At 36.6% G+C, this 16,467-nt stretch overlaps 1 non-coding gene across 1 annotated transcript; it reads left to right on the top strand.

The window, feature by feature from the left end:
• The first annotated feature begins 2,957 nt into the window (after nucleotides 1-2,957).
• LOC141615612 (small nucleolar RNA R71) lies at nucleotides 2,958-3,064 on the top strand. Its single transcript, XR_012530024.1, has one exon. It is a non-coding gene; the product is annotated as a small nucleolar RNA R71 (small nucleolar RNA).
• The last annotated feature ends 13,403 nt before the right edge of the window (nucleotides 3,065-16,467 follow it).

Here is a 16,467-nt window from a genome sequence, read left to right as displayed (position 1 = left end):
TTAATGGTCTAAATGTTGACAAAGGAGTGATTTGAATTGAATTTGAACAAGTTTGCAATTGTTTTTGATGAATTTGGTTGAGTATTTTGTGATTTTGGATGATGGGTTTGATTGTTTTAGTGACGGAATGTGTTTGTGATTGTGAATGAAGAAATAGAAATGAAGATTGAAGGTTAAAAATCCCGTGTTTTAAGTCTATACGCAGGGGGAAGTTCGAGCTATGTTGGGGACGGGCAGATCTTGGTTTAGATCTTTTCGCAACTCTTTGGGGACGCCCGTCCTGATTTGGGGTCTAGCGAGCTGAGCTGAGGGACGCTCATCTCCATTTCAGCTCCAGCGGATTCTGTTACAGGTTCTTTTTTTTCTTTGCTTCTGCTCGTGGGGATCGCCTTCCTGCGACTTTGATTCTTCATTTCCTATTCTTCCATCATGGGGTTGCACTAAAAAGGCTTGATTGGCCTAGGCAATTGCTTCCCCAAACTTGATCATCAAACACTACATATTTCACACACATTAGAAACCCTCCCTCACTTGCTCTCATGTGACAAAAATTCTTAAAACAAAGCATATAAGATGCAATGCAAAAAAATGAGTAATGTACAAATTAAATGAAATGCAAGTTAAGAGGTTAGAATATTTGAAAATGGTGGTTTAGGGAGGACTCCACCAAACTCTCCTTCATTTGAGAGATGCCATGAGGGTAAAGCAAGGACGTTGTTGATGTTTCTCAACGCCTTGTAGAAGTAATCAAAGGCTTACTCATTTTCATGATAGAAGTCTTGTTGACCTCAATACATAGTTGTCTTCATTAATGTAGGAAATTGAGTCAATGTGGTGACAAGGATCTACAAAGCCTTGGTCTAAGGTCATAGTATTTCCAATGTAAGGATTAACCAATCCGTCAAATTCGTCATCCCATAAACCATATACTCCTTTAGCTTCTTTGCCCATGTTGAGAGGATTGTGAGTTGGCACGAGTAACTCCTCTTTGTCATGGCCAATGAGGCCTTCATTGATACTTGTCATGATGGGTGAGCTTTGCAAGCTCTCATTCTTGCTCTTCGAATAGAGCGACTTCAATATCATCCACTTCTTTCTTCCAATTGGGCGGTGTTACTTTGCCCTCCTTGCTAGGACTTCCATCTTTGACTTGACCTTTGAATGGGTATTCCACTTTCTTCTTGTCACCTTCCCGACTATAGTGATCAACCATAAACCATGGCTCGAGCAAGTTGGGAGCTCTCATAGTCGTATTAAGATTAAAGGTGATTGTTTCATCACAAACTTGAAGTGTGAGCATCCCGTGCTTTACATCAATCACCGGTCCGGCGGTGTGTAGGAATGGTCTCCCTAGAATGATCAGTATATTGGAATCTTCCTCCATATTAACAAAAACCAAGTCCACCGGTATGACAAACTTTCTAATTCTCACAGGTACATCTTCCCATACCCCAAGCGGTTTCTTTATTGTTCATTCCACCATTTATAGAGTCATGTTAGTGCACTTGAGTTCTCCCACTCCTAGCCTTTCACATACCGAATATGGCATGAAATACATACTTGCACCTAGATCACATAGTTCTTTTTTTATTGTGGTGTCACCAATGGTACACGGAATGGAGAAACTTCCCGAATCTTTGAGCATAGGTGGGGAATTCCCTTAAAATTATTGCACTACTTATCTTTGTGAATGCGATGGTCTCCAACTTCCTAATGGACTTCTTCTTGGTAAGGATGTCCTTCATGTATTTTACATAGGCCGGAACATGGTTGATTCATTCCGTGAATGGGATTGAAACCTCTAGGTTCTTCACAATCTCCATGAACTTTCCAAGTTTCTCATCAAGTTTGGGTTTGGCTTGGGGACGTGGAAACGGAAGTCTAATCACAATAGGTTCTTTTTCAACCTCTTTGGCCTTCTCTTCATTTCTCTTATTTGATGATTCATTGGTAGTTGGTTCCACTACCTTAGAATTTCTCCTCAATGGTTCCATCACATCTCTTGTCTTGACACTTTCCTCAATAATATCCTCTTCAATTGGCTCCTTAGGTCTCTCATATCGTGTACCACTCCTCAAGTGAATGGCATTGATGGTTTCATGTCTTCTAGGAGGATTACCTTGAGGATGTAATTGTCCTTTTTTCCTTTGGGAATTTGAAGAGGCCAATTGAGACATTTGTGTTTCCAACATCTTGGTATGAGCAAAGATATTGTTGATGGTAGCATCTTTGGCTTGGGTATCCCTTTGCATTTTAGCAAAGAAATCTTATTGGCTCTTTTGCATTTCAAGGACCGCTTTTTGAACATCAAAAGCTTGGTCATTGGATTGATTGTAAGAGGGTTGGTTTTGTAACCCTTGATTTAAATTGAAAGGGGTCTTTGAGTAGGATTTCTCATAGGAGGTGGGGTGTATGTTGGTTGATGATTTTGAACATTTTGGCTTTTGTATGAGAAGTTTGGGTGAAATTTGGTATTTTCATTGTAATAGTTGGAGTATGGGGTGCCATTCGTGTATGCTGGGAAAGCATTCACTTGCTCATTTATTACCCTACACTCTTGTTGATCATATCCCAAAGTTCCATAATTCTCACATACTCCATTTGGAATAGAAGATGTTGCCACCATGGTATTGACTTGTTGTTTGGGTGATTGAGAGGCCTCATTGATCTTGGTTATGGCCTTCTCAAATTTTAAGTTCATTGTGTCAATGTGGGAGCAAAGTTGGGCACCCAAATCGGCACTCAATTGTGTGACAGAGTCAGCTTCATGTCTCCCTCCCCTAATAGCTTTTCTTGGCCTACTATATTGAGAGTTGTGAACCGCCACCTCCTCTATCTTTTCCAAAGTTTGGTTGTCATCTACCTCGGTGAATTTTCCATTAGAACCCATGTTGAGCACATTCCTTACATCTTCATACAACCCATTCCAAAATTGTTGGACTAGAAACCACTCGCTTAGTCCATGATGAGGACAAGAGCGACATGAATCTTTGAATCTTTCACATGCCTCATATAGAGACTCTTCATCTCTTTGGTTGAACCCGGTGATTTGGGCTCTTAGACTGTTGGCCTTCTACGGAGGGTAGAAGTTCTTGTAAAAGGCAAGTGCTAACTTATTCCATGAATCAATTCTAAGAGTGGTCTTGTGTAGGCTCTTAAACCATTGTTTTGCCGTTCCGATCAAGGAAAAAGAAAACAATACCCATTGAATTTGATCTTGAGTTACCCCCGTTTGGGAAATTGCATCACAATAGTCACAAAAAGTCTCCATATGTAGATGACGATCCTCACTAGGCATCCCTCCAAATTGACTTCTTTCAACTAATTGTATGAATGCGGATCTGGCAATGAAATTACCGGTCAAGTGGGGTGGTGTTGGAGTATCATTTGGTAGGTTCTCCTCGGTTAGTACGGAATGAGATGAAAATTTAGGCATTGTAGGTTGATTTTGTGGTTGGTTTGGAATTGGATTCTCCTCTCCTTGTCTTGCAAAATGGTTCGTAAACTCAACACTATCCGATTGGATGATACCAATGTCCACAAGTTCTCCATTACCCACAATTGTTCAAGTCCCTCTAACAGTTCTTCTAATATTTGTCAAAGTTCTCTCGATTTCGGGATCAATAGGCAAAGGTTCGCCTTGTGATCTCCTAGACATGCAAAAATCAAACAATTAGAAAATAATTAAAACTACCTTGAGGAGTTTGACTTCCCCAAGGTTAAGAAAGACAACAAATGATAACAATTCAATTGAACACCGTCCCCGACAACGGCGCCATTTTGATGAGAGCCGGAACGTCGTCGATTCTCCCTATCAAACACTATTTATAATCTCAACAAACTAGTCTTAGTAGAGTGGTAAGTAAATGTCGGATCCCAAGGGACGGGTATTTTATTGATTTATCGGTTGTAGAAAGTTTTGTCTTAGGTGTAACAATTTGTGTTGAGTTTGAGGTTTGCAATCTAAACCACATAACAAAGGAGTTCTAAACAAATGAAAGTAAAGTAAAGCAAGCAAATGGGGTTTGTAAACAATTGATTAAAGCACTAGGGTGTCATGGGTTCATAAGGGAATCATGGAGAGATCACAAAACAATGTTTCATAGATGCAAGCAATTTATTGTTGTAGTGGAATTGAGTTAGTTTATATCTTGCAATTCCAAGGAAGTTTTGGGTCTCGGAGCCGAGTCGGTCAAGACTTTACAACACCTACAAGTCGACTTAATTCTTCCTATTCAAATATATGCATTGTCTAACAAGCCTTGAGATTTTTTATGTCTTACAAGTCTTGTTGAATGGATAAGAGAATCATGCTAGGTTGTCAATCAAGCATTTCATCAAGCATATCATGTGCATAAGTTGAAACTACAATAAGCAAGCATTCATATGAACTTATTAAGTAAAGATCTACCCCATTGTAACAACCCGGATTATAAAACAAAGGAAAAACCGTAATGTAAAGTAAATATCAGAGTATAATACTGATAAAAGGGTCAAGGTTATGGAAACACCAAGCCCAAATCCGGATCGATACTAAATCCAAAACCAAACTAATACATTATTCAAAGGTTCTTAAAACATAAAGAAAACTCCTATTTTATTATAAAGCTCGATTCGCACATTCCCCAAGCAAGCATCAACCAGTCAGCAACAGTCTGAACAACCTGAGAATGGGGGTTAACACTCAGTCGGGAGTAACTAGATGCTCTCCCAGTCATATTTACAAAAATTGAATATAACCAACAATCAATAACAATTGAAATGCAAAACTAGTAAACATGTGAGACCATATATACTCATGAAGACTCAACACCAACTTACCATCAAACAAGTACATATTAGGACAACCACCTAATTAATAACTCCCAATTAAACAACATGAGACGACACATGACAACAACCCATGTTACGACGCCATGTAGAAACTTAGGACAATCAAACTCGATGTAACCACAACCAAACTAATCAACCCTCACAGCGTATAACGAACTGCCTCTGAACAATGGAGCGTATAGCGAACTGCCTCCAACTACTAAGCGTATAACAATCTGCCCCTAGCAACAAACACAATGTATATAATAAACGCCGTTAGAGCGTATAACGAAATGCCTCTAACCACTAGAGCGTATAACTAACGGCCTCTAGATATGGAGCGTATAACAAACTGCCTCCATAGTCGGTATGGATCGTATAACGAACTGCATCCACTGTGGACCGTATAACGAACTACATCCACACTATGTATAGCGTATAACCACTGCCTACATGCCTAAGACCTGGCCAGACCTCTCGCTGAAACACAGAGTGTATAACGAACTGCCTCTGCTACACCGAACAACACTCGGGGAACAGAGCGTATAACGAACTGCCCCCCCCCCCCCCGACCATAGACCATAAGAATCCTCAAAGGGTAGCCTTTGTTCATTCCGATAGTATATAACTTATACTATCGTCATCTATACAACCAACCAAATAACAAGTAGACAATATAGCTGACAGCACCAACAATGCATGAACAAACATCACGACTCAAACCATAGAACAGTATAACCAACTGTATTACTTATCATATGAATATAGTATCAAAAGACATAAGCTAACATAATGTTATACTACAACTGGATACAACTCTACATTAGAAACAAATATTAAAGCTCAATGTTATAGTAACATTAACCATAACATGAACTCTAAACGTGAGGTTATACTAACCTCGACTATAACTTCAACAAATACCTTTGAAGTTATAGTAACCTCAACCATAACCTTGACACGAAACTCAAAGTTATACTAGCGTCAACCATAACCTTGAGCCATAATCCCAGGGTTACATTAGTTACAGCTATAACCTTGACTCGCACTTCAATGTTATAGTAGGTTCAGCTATAACCTTGAATTCATATTTCCAAGGTTATACCTCAAAAAGCCATAACTAGAGTAACGACCCAAAGTTGTACTAACTTCAGCTATAACACTTGAATCATCATCAAGGTTATACTAGCTTTAGCTATAACTTGGAGAGCACTCTTTGCCGCCTATCATGCCGCCATTAGGGTTCACTCGTAAACCCTAATTACGCTTATGACACCCATATTTAACGCATAAATAACATATGACATGTAATTAATGCATACAAACATATACAAACATGCGAAACATATTTAATCTTGATAACAAATAATCAAACATGTACCAATCATGTAAAACAATCATTAAATCATATTAATTACATCAATTGGCATAAACACAATTAAAAGAAAAACACCTAGTTAACTTTTACGCAAATAATCATAAAGATCGTCTTCAAAGATATAAACGTCCTCTCCAGGAGCAACTTCCACGCCTTTATAGTCGTTTCACACGTGCCAAAGAAGAATAAATCTAATAAATATAATAACTATATATATACACTATAAAACTACGCGAAAACATAAAAAAAAACTTACGAAGAAGATAGATAGATCCAAGGAGTAGGATCGATCTAAGCACGAAAGATGATGAAGGAAGGAAGAAGAAGACGCAGCACGAAACCCTAGGGAGGGTGGAGGCACACGGCACAAGGAAGAGAATAGAAGAGAGAAACTAGGTTTAGGGTTTTAGGAATTATGAGAAAAGAAAAGTAAGGGTTTTATTTCCCTTCTTATTTATAGAAAAGATTGAATTGTATAATTGGATTGTATTAATAACATGGATTAATCTAAGATAACCTCCTAATAAAACATGATTAAAACTAATCAAACTTGATGCTAATCCCATATTACAATGGAGTATTTATACTAAGTACATGTATTAGGGTAACTAAGGGCCTAAATGACGATTAAGCCTCTTAAATGAGTTTAACGCCTTGTAAGTCCTGCAAGGAGACGCACGACCTGCCTTTGATGGACGTCCATTCTGTAACAAATGACGCTCGTCCTGCTTATGGGACGCTCCGGCTGAGTCTTAGGGACACCCGTCCTTCCTTTTGGGATGCTCGGGCCGCTCCTGAGACGCCCGTCTCAAAGGGTAGCTTGGCTTCTTCATCATTTGGCTGCCTCATGATACGTAGGGATCATTGAGGAGCCGTGGGGCCGGGGGTCCTTCATCATTTCCCATATACTTGTTTTATTGACTTGGGCCTTTAGTATTGGTCTCCTCTTTGTTCCTTTATCGTTAGATGCGATCTATTTAGCTACGTTTTGCTCCATATAAGCAAGGTTAACATTCCTCTCCTACCAAGGACACAAAACCTCATAGAATATGCAAAGTAGAAAGCTAAAGATAAGAAACGACCCTAATGCATGCAAGAAAGCATAAGAACGAGGCTAGTTAGGGGACTAAATGTGCATAAATACGAGTCACATCAGCTATCTTTTTCTCAAATGACGGAATTAAAAATCGTCCTTTCCAAACAAAAAATAGCGAAATTCAAATTCGTTATTTTCACAAGAATCAAACGACGGAATTAAAAACTGTCCTTTCCAAACAAAAAATAGCGAAATTCAAATTCGTTATTTTCACAAGATTCAAACGACGGAATCAAAAACCGTCCTTTCAAGAAAACGAAATTCAAAATTCAAAATTCTTTATTTTCCCACAATTTCAAACGACGGAATTAAAAACCGTCACTTTTCAAAAAAAAAAAAAACAACGAACAAAATGGCGAAATTCAAATTTGTTATGTTCCCACAAATTAAAACGACGGAATTAAAAACCGTCACTTTCAAACAAAATCAATTAGTTAAGTCCAAATTCACTATTTCTTATAAATTTCAAAACACAAGAGGACGGAATTGAAAACCGTTATCTTCCAAAAAACAGCAAGCGACGGAATTCACATTCGCTATTTCTACAAACTCCGAACGACGATAATAGAAGGCGCCATCCACAAGAGCTAGGCTCAAACTACAAAAATCCTATCTCTTTCCGGCACCATAAACATCCAATACAAACAGCGCAATTCCCTAGCAGGATGTTGGAGACCTCCCCACGGAGCCCACTAACTCAACAACCTCTTGAAATAAGCCTGACAAACGCATCTATTTCCCACAGTCGATCATTCGGCCTCCGACACGGTTGGCGAGCCTCAAACGTACCTTCAACACGGCTGACAAGCCTCATCATATCCGCAACCAGCTTGCGAGCCACATCATATCCGCAACACGGCTGGCGAGCCTTTGCACGCAAACGACAAGCAATTCATGGACATATCTCGAAGATTCCTTCGGTATGACTCCTCCCTATGGCTGGCGAGCCTTTGTACGTAGTCTAACGGACTTTAAACGACCCGCACTGACAGTCGACAGACTCTAAACTGTTCTCGACAACAGGTCCTTGACTGGAGTCCCCGAGTCGCCTTGACGTCACCCTTTTCGATGGCAGGTCCTTGCCCCAAATCCTTTAGAGCCGCCTCGACGTCGCTTCGGTCTCCAGGTTGTAATCTTCGATTAATCTAGGGGCTGTCATTGACTTTTACCCTGTCCAAGCCTCGGTCAATCTGGGGGCGCTGTATATACCCAGCATGTTGGAGCGAACGTCCTCCACAATAGTGCGTCTAGATAATAAAACTCGTACAAGGAATATCAAGGACTTATTTCATATATTTGTCAGTAGATCAACGTTAATCGGTAACGCTCGGCTGACTAGGGTTTGACGTTACTGTCGTGTGACGGAGGTGATCAACTGATCCCTTTTAGTCAGACCTATAGGATGGTGCTCAAATTGGAATAATTTATTATTTGTATATGGATACAATTTAATTAATTTCTTGTATAATATTGACTTATAATTAGTCAAGGGATTTTATTATTTGATGACGAGTTACGAACTCGGGTCAAGAGTATTTATTATATAATTATGCGATAAATAATTAGTAAATGTTAAACAATAATTTAGTAATTAATAGTTAATTAGCTAAAGTATTATGATATGTGTGTATGTTTTGAGGCCGAAGTAATTAACTAATTAAACTTACAAGAGATAGTAAAATTAGCTAATAGTGTTTTATGGGACACATTTTTTAATGATAAAATGGTCTAGTAATACTTATAAGTTGGGTGAACATTAATTTTTAATTAAATTAATATCTAATTATATAAGATAATTAAATATAAGTCTTATAAGTATTTGTGGGACAAATGTCGAAAATCAAATGGATCCGAAAAATCCACTTGTGCTCCCATTTTATGTGATAAAAACCATTCCATGTGGGTTGGTATTTTCCACTAACAAATTTTCCTCATTTGTTTACACTTTGAGGTATATAAATACCCCATCATACACACATTTGCATGTTGGAATTCTTAAGAAAAAAATTCTCTCTTTTTGGTCTTGTTGGCCGGTTTTAAGAGAAGAAAAAAAACTTCTTCATCTTCTTCATCAAACAACATGATCAAAAGTTGATTAAACCTCAAAATAAAATCACATAAATTATAATATACATCAATTTTAATGCATTTTAATTCAATTTTGTGCCTTTTTATGTCTTAAAAGGTTATAAAAGGCCATTAAATTTCAATTTAATGGCCTTTTATAATCTTAATTAAGGGTTAATTAAATTATGTTGTATGTTAGTTTTATGCATATTTATTTAGAAATAACCATATGCATGTTCTATTTATGAGAAGTAGAAGGATTATAAATTAATATGATTAATTTAAATAGTTTAACAATTTTTATTTGATAAGAAATCGCTAAATAATAGTTATTTAACAAATAAATATTTATTTAATTTTTGGGCTCGGAATTTTTAAATTTCTCCTGGAAATTGTTCCAAAATTTTATTTTGAAGTCATTTTATTTTAAATGATTTAAGTTGGAATTAAATCGTAAAATTGTCGCTTTATCGATAAAAATTGCAAAAATTGTTTTAATACAATTTTATGGCCAAACTTTTCAAACTGCATGTCATTTTGGTGTATGACCAGAATGTACAAAAATTTAAAATTTGATTTTTCAATAAAAGTTTTGAATAAATTGAGTTTTTCATAAAAGTTATGAATTTTTAAGCTATTTTGCTACAAAAATTATTTTTAAACCCATTTAACCACAAAATAATTATTGGAATAATTGTTTTGGGGTTAGACCAGATTAATATGATGAGTACATCTTAAAATTGTTTTAAGAATTTATTATTAATTTTATTGGTAAAAATTATGTCAAAATAAGCTCAAATGATCATTGTTGGTAAGTTGGACGATTTGGCATGATTTTTTTATTGCATATTTATTTTCCAAATAGATGAATGGAATTTATTGTACATTTGTTAATGTAATTTTACCTAATATAACCATAATTAGAAATTTGTATTTCCCGTAATGTAAGAAAATATCGATTTAATTTGTAATTAATTGCGATTTCGTATCGCTAATTTGTAATTAATTAATAGTTTTAATTTTATTACAAATTTTATGATAAGGTATTTCTATGTAATTTTATTATTAGTAGTTAGTTTGTATTATCTCAAGATGGAGTATCCTAAAGATGGAGTATCCTTAAAACGGTGTTTTCGGGAAGGAGTTCGGAAGTCCAAAAGATGGAGGCCATTTTGATGAAGACTCAAGGGACCAAGGAGTTGGTTTTCGAAGTCTAATAATTTAAGTTAACTAGATTAACTAGGTGGCCATATTAGGACTGGTTGTTTTTATATTTATGCATTCATGCCAAATCGTCACTACATGTTTTTCCTTTTTTGTTATCGATTTTAAATTGTCTAGCATTCACCTATTTAGTTCACTTAAAAGTGATAGACAAATAAATTTATAATAACTCTCGCATATTAAAATTGAGATTAGCCTAACAATTTAGTAGAACCTATGAGTCCCTTCTTCATTAGGGGGTAGACTCGGCTTACCGGGGTGCCTTCTTTTTACATTGGGTAAGTAGGGTGATAAAAGTTATTACACACGAAAATTGGTTGGACTCAACAGGGGAAATATGGGATGTATCGGCCCATCGGGCCTATATTTGTTCTGGGGCTATAGATGGAATTTATAGAAAATTCGTCGACCAAGAGTTCTAATGGAAGAATCAGTTAAATCAGTTGATTTTGGAATCGTTTATATAATTCAGTGGGAGATCATTATATAAATGGGAACTTGTTAAAATTGTTTTACAAGTATTTTTATTTAACGATAAATGTTAATTTTTCCTTTCATTTCGGATTTTGTATTAATCACGATGGCTTCATCTAGTCAAACTCCTACAATCCCATCTACAATTCCTAATGATTCATGGCTTTGTTCGTTCATGCATAAATACACTTTAAGTGCTAATGGTAGTAATTTTAAAGATTGAGAAGAACAACTTCGTTTAGCCGGTGCAGGCGATGGTAAATTACGCTATTTCGTTGAACCCTCTCCCCCTTTACCAAACACAAGGTCAAGTGCCGATGTAAGGAATGCTTATGAAGATTACCATAGAAATTCTATGATAGTTAAGAACTTCTTAATTTTTGCTATGGATCCTTCCTTGTAAAGGCAATGCATCAAATTTCACACCGCTCACGAGGTATTTTTGAGGCTTTCTACAATGTTTTATCAAGCCCCAAGAATACTTCAATATGATTCCACTGTCCGTTTATTTGAGGTGAACCTCAAGGAAGGATAATCTGTGAGTTCTTGCGTACTTAAAATGATTGAGTACGTGAAAACTCTAGATGGGCTAGGATGTAAGATCCCTGAGGAGCTTATTGTGCACCGAATTCTCCACTCCCACTGATCGGTGAAGGGATTTACCCAATTTAGCGTAAATTTCAACATGGCCAACATGAAGAAAAGTCTTCATGAGCTCCATTATTTGCTTGTGCAAGCAGAGAAGGACATGGGATTAAGTGGGAGTACAAGGAAAGATGTTCTTCCAATCAATGTGAAGGGTATGAGGAAGTTTAAAAGGAATGTTGGTAAGAAGCCCGTACAGGTTAAGGGCAAAGGTAAGGCTACTGCGAATAGCTCTACCAAGCCTAAACCTAAGAAGGACAATCCTATTAAGGACACTTGTAATTATTGTAATTACAAGGGACATTGGAAGCATAATTGTCCCAAATATCTAGATGAAATCAAAGATGGCATTGTGAACCCAACATGTAATTTCTCAACCGAATATTTTATGATAGACATAAATTACACTTCTACTACAACTTGGGTTTTAGATATTAGTTGTGTTTTTCGCCAATGTAATCATTTGCAAGGCCTAAAAAGCGTAAGGAAGCTAAACAAGGGTCTTGTGGATCTGCTGATGGGTAACAGGTCTAAAGTAGCCGCCATTTCTATAGGAACATATGTACTTAATTTATCTTCCGGGTTGCAGTTGTTTTTAAATATCTTTTATTTTGTACCAACATTGTGTAGGAATATAATATCAGTCTCTGTGTTGGACACAAAAGGTTTTCGTTTTGTAATTAAAGACAAATGTTGTACTTTTTCTCTTAATGAGATTGTATATAGCCAAGCTATTTCAATTAATGGTATTTATATTCTAGACACTTCCAACAATGTTTATCATTTAGATAACAAAATACTCAAAACAGGTGATCCCGATCTATCTTTAACGAGAAACGCATTAAGAGACTAGTATCAACTGGTATCACTAAACCTTTTGATTACGAATCATTTGGTATATGCGAATCATGTCTTCTTGGCAAGATGACTCATGCACCTTTTCTAGGAAAAGGATCTCGAGCTAGTGAGTTGTTGGGTTTAATAAATACCGATGTAAGTTGTCCAATGACTACCACTGCTAGAGGCAATTATGATTACTTCATTACTTTCACCGATGGCATGAGTAGATATGGGTTTGTCTACTTACTGAGGTATAAAAGTGAAGCTTTTAACAAGTTCAATGAGTTTCAGAATGAAGTAGAAAACCAATTAAATAAGAAGATTAAAACATTACGAACAGATTGTGATGCGAAATATTTAAGTAATGACTTTAAAGATCACCTTAAAGACTGTGGTATTGTATCTCAGTTAACTCCTCCTGGCACACCAGAATTGAATGGTGTGGCGGAAAGGAGGAATCCAACTTTATTAGATATTGTCCGATCAATGATAAGTCAAACTGAGTTACCAAGATCGTTTTCGGGATTTGTCATTTTATCTGCTATACGCTCACTAAATCAAAGTCCCACTAAAGTAACCGACAAAACTCCATATGAGATATGGAAAACGAAAGTCCCAAATTTGTGATACATGAAAGTATGAGGTTGTGATGCGTGTGTCAAGAACAAGTCTGACGATAAGCTTGCACCTCGTTCTGACAAATGTGTTTTTGTAGGTTACCCTAAGGAAACTTGTGGATATTACTTCTACAATAGTCACGAGAACAAAGTGTTTGTGGCTCGTGAGGCTGTCTTTCTAGAAAAAGAGTTTATTTTTAAAAGACAAAGTGGGAGAAAATTTGAACTTGATGAAGTTCAAGAGCCACAAACGAATGTGACGGTACATGAAGATGTTCCTTCTACATCTGGCTCGGTTATTGTTCCTTCTGAACCTAGGAGGTCAGGAAGGCTTAATTGTCAGCCTGATTGATACCTGGGTATTATCGAGGAAGATGGTGACTATGAGGTATTACTTTTCGAAAGTGACGAACCTAAAACCTACAAAGCGGCTATTACTAGTTCTAACTCTAAGCTATGGCTCAAAGCCATGCAATCCGAAATGGATTCTATGTACGATAATCAGGTATGGGATCTGGTAGACTTAACTTGACCTCTTCAGTATAAGTGGATCTTTAAGGTCAAAATCGACATGGATAGACATAAAGATGTCTACAAAGCTAGATTGGTGGCAAAAGGTTTTACCTAGGTTCATGGTTTACACTATGACGAAACTTTTGCACCAGTTACTATGCTTAGATCTGTTCAGATAATGTTAGCGATTGCTGCATTTCATGATTATGAAATATGGCAAATTGTTGTCAATACCGCCTTCCTGAATGAGTTTCTGGAAGATCAGAGGAAGTTTATATGACACAACCTGAAGGTTTTGTGGATCCTAAAAATCGTAACAAAGTATGCAAACTTAAGATATCCATTTAGTCTTAAGCAAGCGTGAAGGAGTTGGAATCATCGATTTGATCATGTAATTAAACATAATGGATTTTCTCGAAGTGTCGAGAAACCATGTTTGTATATGAAGTTTATTGGGAGAAGGTTGTTTTCTTATTTTGGTATGTGGACGACATACTACTGATCGGGAATGATGTATCTATGCTTACATCAGTGAAAGAGTGGTTGGGAATACACTTCTAAATTGGGAGAAGTTCAGCGCATCTTGGGTATCCGGATCTATAGAGATAGATCTAAAAGGATATTAGCTTTGAGTCAAGAAGCTTATATTGATAAGATACTTGACTAATTTAATATGAAAACTCTAATAGAGGTTTTCTACCCATAGGTAGTGGGATAACTTTGAGTAAGTCACAGTGTCCTATTGAAACTAAGGATATTGAACGCATGAAATCGATTCCTTATGCTTCCGCTGTCGGATCGATTATGTATGCTATGATGTGCACCCGTCCTGACGTCTCTTATGCATTAAGTATGACAAGCCGCTATCAGAATAATCCAGGTGAGAGTCATTAGATAGCCGTCAAGAATATTCTTAAGTACTTAATAAGAACTAAAGATTCATTCTTGGTGTTTGGAGAAGAAACTGAATTATGTGTAAGAGGTTACACGGATGCTAGTTTCCAAACGGAAAAGGATGATATAAAATCACAGGCTGGTTTTGTATTTTTGATAAATGGGGAGCGGTTTGCTGGAGAAATTTTAAGAAGTCTGTGACTGCTGATTCTACAGCGGAAGCTAAGTACATTGCAGCATCTGAAGCTGCTAAAGAAGCTGTTTGGATTACGCAATTTTTGGAGGGACTAAGAGTAGTTCCCTCTACTAAGGATCCTATCACTATTTATTGTGATAACAGCGGGGCAATTTTTCAAGGAAAAGAGCCAAAGTCTAGTAACAAATCTAGACATGTACCGAGAAAATATCATGTAATTAGAGATTTCATTAAAAGGAAGGAAATTACAGTTTGTAACGTTGGAACAGATGATAATGTCGCTAATCCTTTAACCAAGTCATTATCTCAAGCTAATCATGATAGTCATGTACGTTGTATGGGGATTGAGACGAATGTAAGAACTGTTGTAAATTATGCGATACGTAATAATTAAGATATTGTATTTATTATTTCATATATGATAATTGCATTTATCGTTTAACTCTTATCTTCAGTTTTATCTGAATTTAAATACTTTGTTTGTCCAAATAGGTTGTATTGACAACGTCGAACCCTAGTAAAGTGAGCTGGATTAACATTGTATTTTGTCCCTAGTTACTTAGTGAGGTGATGTCTCAGAGTGACTAGATTATAAGGTGATTCATGACAAGTTCGACTGTCATATGGTCATAGAGATGGTTGTTCGATTACATAGGCAGATTGTGAGATGATTTGTCGGACATTGACCGTTTATAGAATCTTTTTGTTGTTGGGTCCTGGCGAGGATTTCTATTTATTCCTTCGAGTCAATTCTTTAATCTGGTGACTATTTTTTCTAAGTTGGTGCGGTTTTCCGGTGGTTTTGGTTTTTGCCCTAGGTCGGTAAAAGGAGGCCAATGGGCATTTACTGGGACATTGTGATTTGTATCGAACGAAGAAAATAGGTCAACAGGATTCTCCATCCATGTCATATTTTAACTCAAAGCCACTCGAGGAGAGGTGACTGAAAATACGTGGCCACGCTCGGATGAGATCTATAGTAAATTATCCGGTCAGACAGTCATTCTCCTGATCGAGAAAACCACTTTATGATATGATTACGTGCAAGAACGACCTGAAAAATATCTTGCATTTAGTGGGAGATATTATTGGACAAGAGAATTGGTAGCGCACACTTGTGTCGGACAAGTGGGAGATTGTTGGAGTGAGTGTCCTCCATAATTGTGCATCTACATAATAATCTCGTACAAGGGACTTATTTCATATATTTGTCAGTTGATCAACGTTAATCGGTAATGCTCGGCTGCCTAGATTTTGACGTTACTGTCGTGTGACGGAGGTGATCAACTGATCCCTTTTGGTCACACCTATAGGATGATGCTCAAATTGGAATAATTAATTTTTTGTATATGGATACAATCTAATTAATTTCTTGTATAAAATTGACTTATAATTAGTCAAGTGATTTTATTATTTGATGACGAGTTACGAACTCGAGCCAAAAGTATTTATTAATTATTTAATTATACGATAATTAATTAGTAAATGTTAAATGATAATTTAGTAATTAATAGTTAATTAGCTAAAGTATTACGATATGTGTGTATGTTTTAAGGCGGAGGTAATTAGCTAATTAAACTTACAAGAGGTTGTAAAATTACCTAATAGAGTTTTATGGGACACATTTTACATTGATCAAGTGGCCTAGTAATACTTATAACTTTTTTTGCGGGAAAGTAATACTTATAAGTTGGGTAAACAGTATTTGTTA

The sequence above is a fragment of the Silene latifolia genome, chromosome 11 (genome assembly GCF_048544455.1).
Source record: "Silene latifolia isolate original U9 population chromosome 11, ASM4854445v1, whole genome shotgun sequence".
Lineage (NCBI taxonomy): Eukaryota > Viridiplantae > Streptophyta > Magnoliopsida > Caryophyllales > Caryophyllaceae > Silene > Silene latifolia.
Note: the sequence above shows the minus strand (reverse complement) of the source record. Positions and strands in the feature narration are given on the sequence as shown.